Source organism: Prinia subflava, chromosome 2, assembly GCF_021018805.1.
Source record: "Prinia subflava isolate CZ2003 ecotype Zambia chromosome 2, Cam_Psub_1.2, whole genome shotgun sequence".
Classification (NCBI taxonomy): domain Eukaryota; kingdom Metazoa; phylum Chordata; class Aves; order Passeriformes; family Cisticolidae; genus Prinia; species Prinia subflava.
The window spans coordinates 106,173,388-106,179,414 of record NC_086248.1 but is presented as its reverse complement, the minus strand read 5'-3'; positions in this window follow the sequence as shown (position 1 = coordinate 106,179,414).

Genomic DNA, 6,027 nt, shown 5'->3' with positions numbered 1-6,027 from the left:
CAGTAGGAGAGTTCACAAGGGACTGTGGAATCACCAGGTCTTCCAGTTTTGCTTAGAGGGAGTACTGGCTGAGGGTGCAACCTTTCGGAGGAGTGAACTTGGAAAAGATGCCTCAGTGAAGGAGGAACAATGAGGTTCCCCAGGGAAGGAATGTGGAATCATTTGTTGTCTTCTGGAGGTTTTGCTGGCAGCCTAGCACCCTTGCTGCAGGTTGCCCTTTACTTCTGTCTTGTGTGCTTTGTGCCCATTTTGTGACAGACATCAGCTCAGGGGAAGGCACTGTCACTGTCCCGTGACGAGACAGCAGTTCCTGGTGTCACCCTGACGCAGCTGACTCACAGCTTTGTCTGGAGGAGCAGGGAACACTCTGAGATCCACCAGAAGCAGCCAAATGCCTGCGCGGTGCCTTTAGGTAGACTCTAGCTCAGGATGGGCTTTGCTTGCACTCTGGTTGCAGTCAATATATTGTCATTTCCCCAGAAGAAACAGAGGGACTGGGACAGTCACATCTTTCCATGGGAGCAGGGAGTGGAGTTTCCTAATGAGCTGGAGAGGAGGGAAGGAAGGAGGAAGTTTCAGTCAGGGACTGCTGCTCTCAGGGCAATGGCACATCAGGAGCTGCGTGGCCAAGCGAGCCCTGCCTGCCCAGGAGCTGTGGAGCTGAGTGGGAGAGCGGCTCCAGCCAGGGCTGTGCCAAGGAGCAACGTGCTGCTCTACATGTTACCGAGCATTGGGCCAGAGGCTCGGAGAAGAAAAGGAAAAAGCCCTCATGGGAGATGGCCTATTTTTAATGAGTCCAAACCTCTTCCACAAATTAAGTGAAATATTTTAAAAGGAAACAATATTACTTTCATTTTATTTGTTGCAGCTACTTAGTTACAGCTCCACGTGGACACAATTAATGGAGGAAATAGAGTATTTTATAAGCCCAGGACTCTGAGATAGATATTTTGTGACCATGTGAAATTCTTTGCCCTAATCACCACACATTCCTTGGGAGAAGGTTGTGTATTGCTGAAGATTATTAACCTTGATTCCAAAAATGTGTCTAGTCATTGAAAGGCAAAGGTCAGAAATTATCATGGCATTACTCAGTGACAGTTTGCCCTCCACTTTCCACTAAATCCCATGCTGCCCATCTCTGGCTCAGGTCTGCCCTCATAAAGTATTCCTCAGCAAGAAAGAGAAATGTCCTTTCCACTGGAGCAAGTTTGATTTCCCAGATCTCTTTCAGACTCCCTCTGACTTCATGTAAAGCACTTGCACCTTCAGCACCTTATTTCTCAATGATTTGGGTTTTATTTTTTAGTAGAATATGTTTATTTGCTTGCTTGCAGGATGATTTTTTCAACACGAGTCATCTTAATTTGGGGATATCCAACACCAGCCTCTCGGATCTTTGCTGGTCAGAGAATAAAAACAGATTGAGTTAAAGCGTGGGGGTGAACGTTGTTTAGATTAAGAGTTTCATTTGTGCCCTGTCCTGCTTTCTTGATGATAGGCAACAACAAAGAAGTCATCCTTAGAATGAAAAAAATAATATTTTGGGGGGTCTTCTGGGACTGCTTCAAATATCAGAGACGGGACCCACAAAATACCAGGACTGTGAGTTCTGGCAGGAGCAAGTGGGGCAGCAAGGTGTGATTTCTGGATGGAGAGAGCTGATCATTTCCTCAGGTGGTACAGGCCTACTGGCCTCCAGAATCAGCCACCCCCTGCTCCCAGGCAGACAGAAATACCCTCCCTTTCAGCCGTCAGAGCAGTGCTGGGCAGGCTGCATTGCAGCAGGCTCCTCCAGGAGGAGGTAAACAACACCTCGTCGATGCAGTAATCTCTGCAAATGTCCCGACAGCGAGCCCAGCAGAGGAGTAAATAAACAAACACCCCCTTTGCCTTGGCCTCCGCCCCGATGATAAATTTGGGTTACTGTACACGTCACTGCTCGGGCCATGCAGGGCTGCCGTGAATCCATTAGTAGGGCAAGGGTGAGTGACTTCTGACTTCAGCGACCCTTAAAGTTAATCCAGCATTGTAGGGGCAGAATTAAATGTGATGAGCTCAGAAAGTGTGATAAAACCAGATTTAAGTGCACAGCTGGACAGCAACCTATAAAGGCAGAATTTAAAACCGTAATAAAAACGTTGTAATCTAATTACGACAGCAGAGTTAAAGGTGAGGTATTTGCAGCATGATTCACATGCACCATGGCTAACCTCTGACATCTTGAATATATTATGTGGTTTCTTCACTACAGGAGTAATTTTTGAGTTACTCTCTCCCACTACATGGTTCCCTATATTTTATTCTCATGCACTGTCTCTGGAGGTCGCAGGGCAGGGCAAAAGTCTCTCCTTTCCTGTACTTCTGGCTCCAGGAGTCTCTGGGCTGCTCCTCGCCATGCTCTGAGCACCTGGGCAGGGGTTGCAGCAGGTGCACGAGCCCTCCAAAATATTGCAGCTCCTGAGAGAGTCTGAGGAGAAATTGCAGCAAGAGTGGCCCTGTCTCGAGCTGGTTCTAGCCTAGCTGGATTTCATACTGGCGGGAGGGAGGGAGGGTGCAAAGGAAGTTAGAGCTTGGATACAGGATACAGTCCCAAGCAGTGCCGTTGTCATCCTGGCTTCGTTGAGTTGGCACCCAATTAACACCACCACTGATAGCAGCCTGTCTCTGATTTCAGCGTTGGCTTGTCCAAACATCAGGGGGAGGGGGAAAACCAACTTGTGAACCCTGTCTGGCTCCTCTGGGCTGCTGCTTGCTTTGCCCATCTGGTTCAGAGGGCTCTCACCAGGATGGGCACTGCCAAGTGAGACAGCCTCAGATCCAAGTCTGACATCTGCCAGCAGAGGGGTTCTGCACTAAAGCAGAGGTCTCTTCCCTGGCTCTCATCAAGCATTGTTCAGCATCCCAAGAGCACTTCATGGGTAGGGAGGTGGCGTGGTGGGATTTAAACAAATTTGCTCAAGTTCTTAACAGCTGGGCAGTAACCCCTGAAGAGATGTCACTTTCTTCAGCCAGCCTATGTCAAGACAGAAGTTTCAAATTAGAAATCTACCCCAAGTTATAGCTCTGATTTTTTTTTCTGCATCCCAGACACCAGTTCAAAAATGGAGCAAAAATACCACAAGAAAATCTTTCTATATGAAGTCTGCAAAGCTTGGGGGTTTTCTTGAACTAAAATTACTTGGTGGCATTTCTGAAATCAAGTTTCAATCTTTTTGAATTTAGCTGAAAAGCATTCTTTTAAGTGTAATTGGCACAAGCTATATGCCTGTAGCAAAATACTCATGGGAGGGGCTGAGGATAGCCTTGTCTGTAGAATCAGCATCTCAAAATAAACTACATCCTCCCTCAAGGCAGCGTGAACCCAGCTGATCAATCTCCACAAACGTTCTTAAACAGATGAAGTATTTCCCATGTTTGTGAAACCAAACTGAAACAGATCTGTTGCTTAGGTTTCCCCAATGAGTAATCCAGTAGTATTTTCCCTCAAGGAAATGAATATTTTTTTCAGGATACTGTGTTTCAGAATGTCTCTCTTTCTCCCCTTCAGTGAAGCTCAGAGGGGAAGAGCAGAGCCCTCAAGGACACCCTGTGAAGGGTTCAGGGTGGTGCTCTCCCGAAGGAAGAGGGGGTTGTGGGAGCCATTGGTTAAAATAGGTGATTGGTATCAGCAGTGGGTGGGAAAGAGGTGTGGGGTATTCTGGGAAAGGGACTGCTCAAAGTCCCAAGCACACCTTACCTTCGTGATCACGGGCCTATCTCAGTGTTGATATTTGAGAGACAGAGACCTGCTTTTTGCTTTAGAGACAAAAAGATGTTATGGGCATTACTGAGGTGCCATATACACTTCTGCTGTTCTGAGACAACTTTATCCCAAACTCTCCTTCTCTTCCTAGAGCTGTACAGCAGCTACACCAGGAGAGAACCCTGCACAGGAAGAAACAGCTTCTAAAATGTGATCGGGGACTACCAGAAAACACCACAACAATGCCCCACAACACAGCAAGGAGCCCACCAGCTGCAGGAAGGCAGCACGAGGATCAACAGAGCAACGTCCCAGGTATAAAGAGAGTGAGATCCCACGGAGCCCAGGCCAGCAGCCACACGCTGCCTGCTCTGGTGGGGTTAGAAATCCCATCCTGAGCAGCAGCTCCAGCTCCCCATGCAGGGAGAGAATAAGGCAGCGTTTAACACCCTCAGTCTGCAAGACACAGACAGGAGGTGGTAAATACCTTGATAAGGAAACTGGAGTGAAAATACCAGCTTTAGGCAATCCAGATTTTATCAGGGAAGTATGCAGGAATGAGTAACTGCCTGACATGCAGATGTGCCTCTGCACAGTGCCAGCAGCCTGCCAGTCCCCACATCTGGCCTCAGGCAACATGCTCCCATTTCCAAACCCATGTGATTTTGGGGGTATGCTGGGGAGGTATTTTTGCATGGGGTTCTGACTTAGGCAACAGCAGTGCCCAAAATGAATCCATGCCTGGAAGACTCTCTAGGCTTAGCTCTGGAGACTTGTTTTTCTGCTGTAAGAAGCAGCTTGGCTTTTGAGCGAAGGCTGTTGCTCTGCTTAGTGATGACATGCATGTCACAGCATGGGAATCCATGTGTGCTGGTTGAAAACAAGATCTGGAATCCAAGGGCTTGGCAAAGTCATAAAAAAATTATTCCTGTCTATTGCTTAGTGAATGGATGGTGTCCCATGGACCGTTGCTGTCACTGTCACTGTGGGACCAAGAGAAAACCTGTGCCCAGTCCCAGAATTGTCTCTGCAGTGTGAGACACAAATTTGGTGGGAACGGATGGAAACTGAAGTGCTGTGAACTGGCACCACACATAAATTCACACCTGAGGAGATATGGGGATGGTGGGGAGAGAACCCCGGGGAAGTTGTAACAACACCAAGCCTGTCAGAGTTCAAGGAGTGTCTGGATGAAGTTTTTAGTTGTATGGTTTAATTTTCAAGTCCTATGAGGCGGTGAGGAGTTGGACTCATTGAATTTTATGGGCCCTGCCCAACATATGATACTCTGTGGTCTGATACAGCCAGTTTGAATAATTGTTGTTTGGTCTCTCGCTGTAGCCCTGGACTCCAAAAAGACAATGTGCATGTTGGCTGTTCTCCCTCAGATTCCAGATCTCTAGGGAGCCCATTGCCTGGGCTGTCATCAACTAAGGTGGAAATGTCTGTTCAGAGGGCCTGTCCCTGCTCTGGCAATGCTCTTCAGGTGTCTCACAGGCTTTTGGACCTTGTTGTTTTGTTTCAGCACTGAATCTTCATCAGGTTTTCAACAGAAGAGAAGGCACAACCAGCCCATTACTTAGTGGGAAAGGGAGCTGATAGGAAGAGCTTGGCAGCTCAAAGGAAACCTGAACAAGGAGAGAGGAGGAAACCTGAACAAGGAGAGAGGAGGAAACCTGAACAAGGAGAGAGGAGAGCCCTCCTGAAATGGTAAGGGGTTGGGGCAGCACTCATCGCTGTGCCACATCAGGGGATTGGCAGTCTCCTTCTTGGAGTGGTGCTGAGTGGGGCTAATGACAACCATAAGTAGGAAAAATATGGATGCTATTGGAGAAGGAGGCCCAGGAATGGATAAAGAATAAATTGGCTGTGCTGTGCACAGAGAGGGCCAAACAGATGTTAGGCCTGATCCAAAGCCCATTGAGTTAATGGAAAGGCTCCCTTTGGTTTCATTGGACGCTGTCTCAGACCCATTCCAGCTTCACAGGAAGCAGTGGAGACCAAGAGCAATAACTCGTGGTGGCTGGAGTGGTGTGAGTTGCAGAGGTGTGGCCAGGGGGGTTCATGCTGAAAACAGATGGGTCTGACAGGCCGTTCCCTTTGGGCCGGGTCACCCCTCTGCCCACTGCCCCCACCCGGCCATGAGCAGCCTCATGCGGGTTTGGCCCTCTGGCCAACACTCCGGCATAATTCTGAGCAGAGTGGGCCTTTCTGCCTCCTGGAGCACCCTGCCACTGAAGGAGGTTCCAGTGGGATCTTGTGGTGGCCTGGGACTTAGAAAC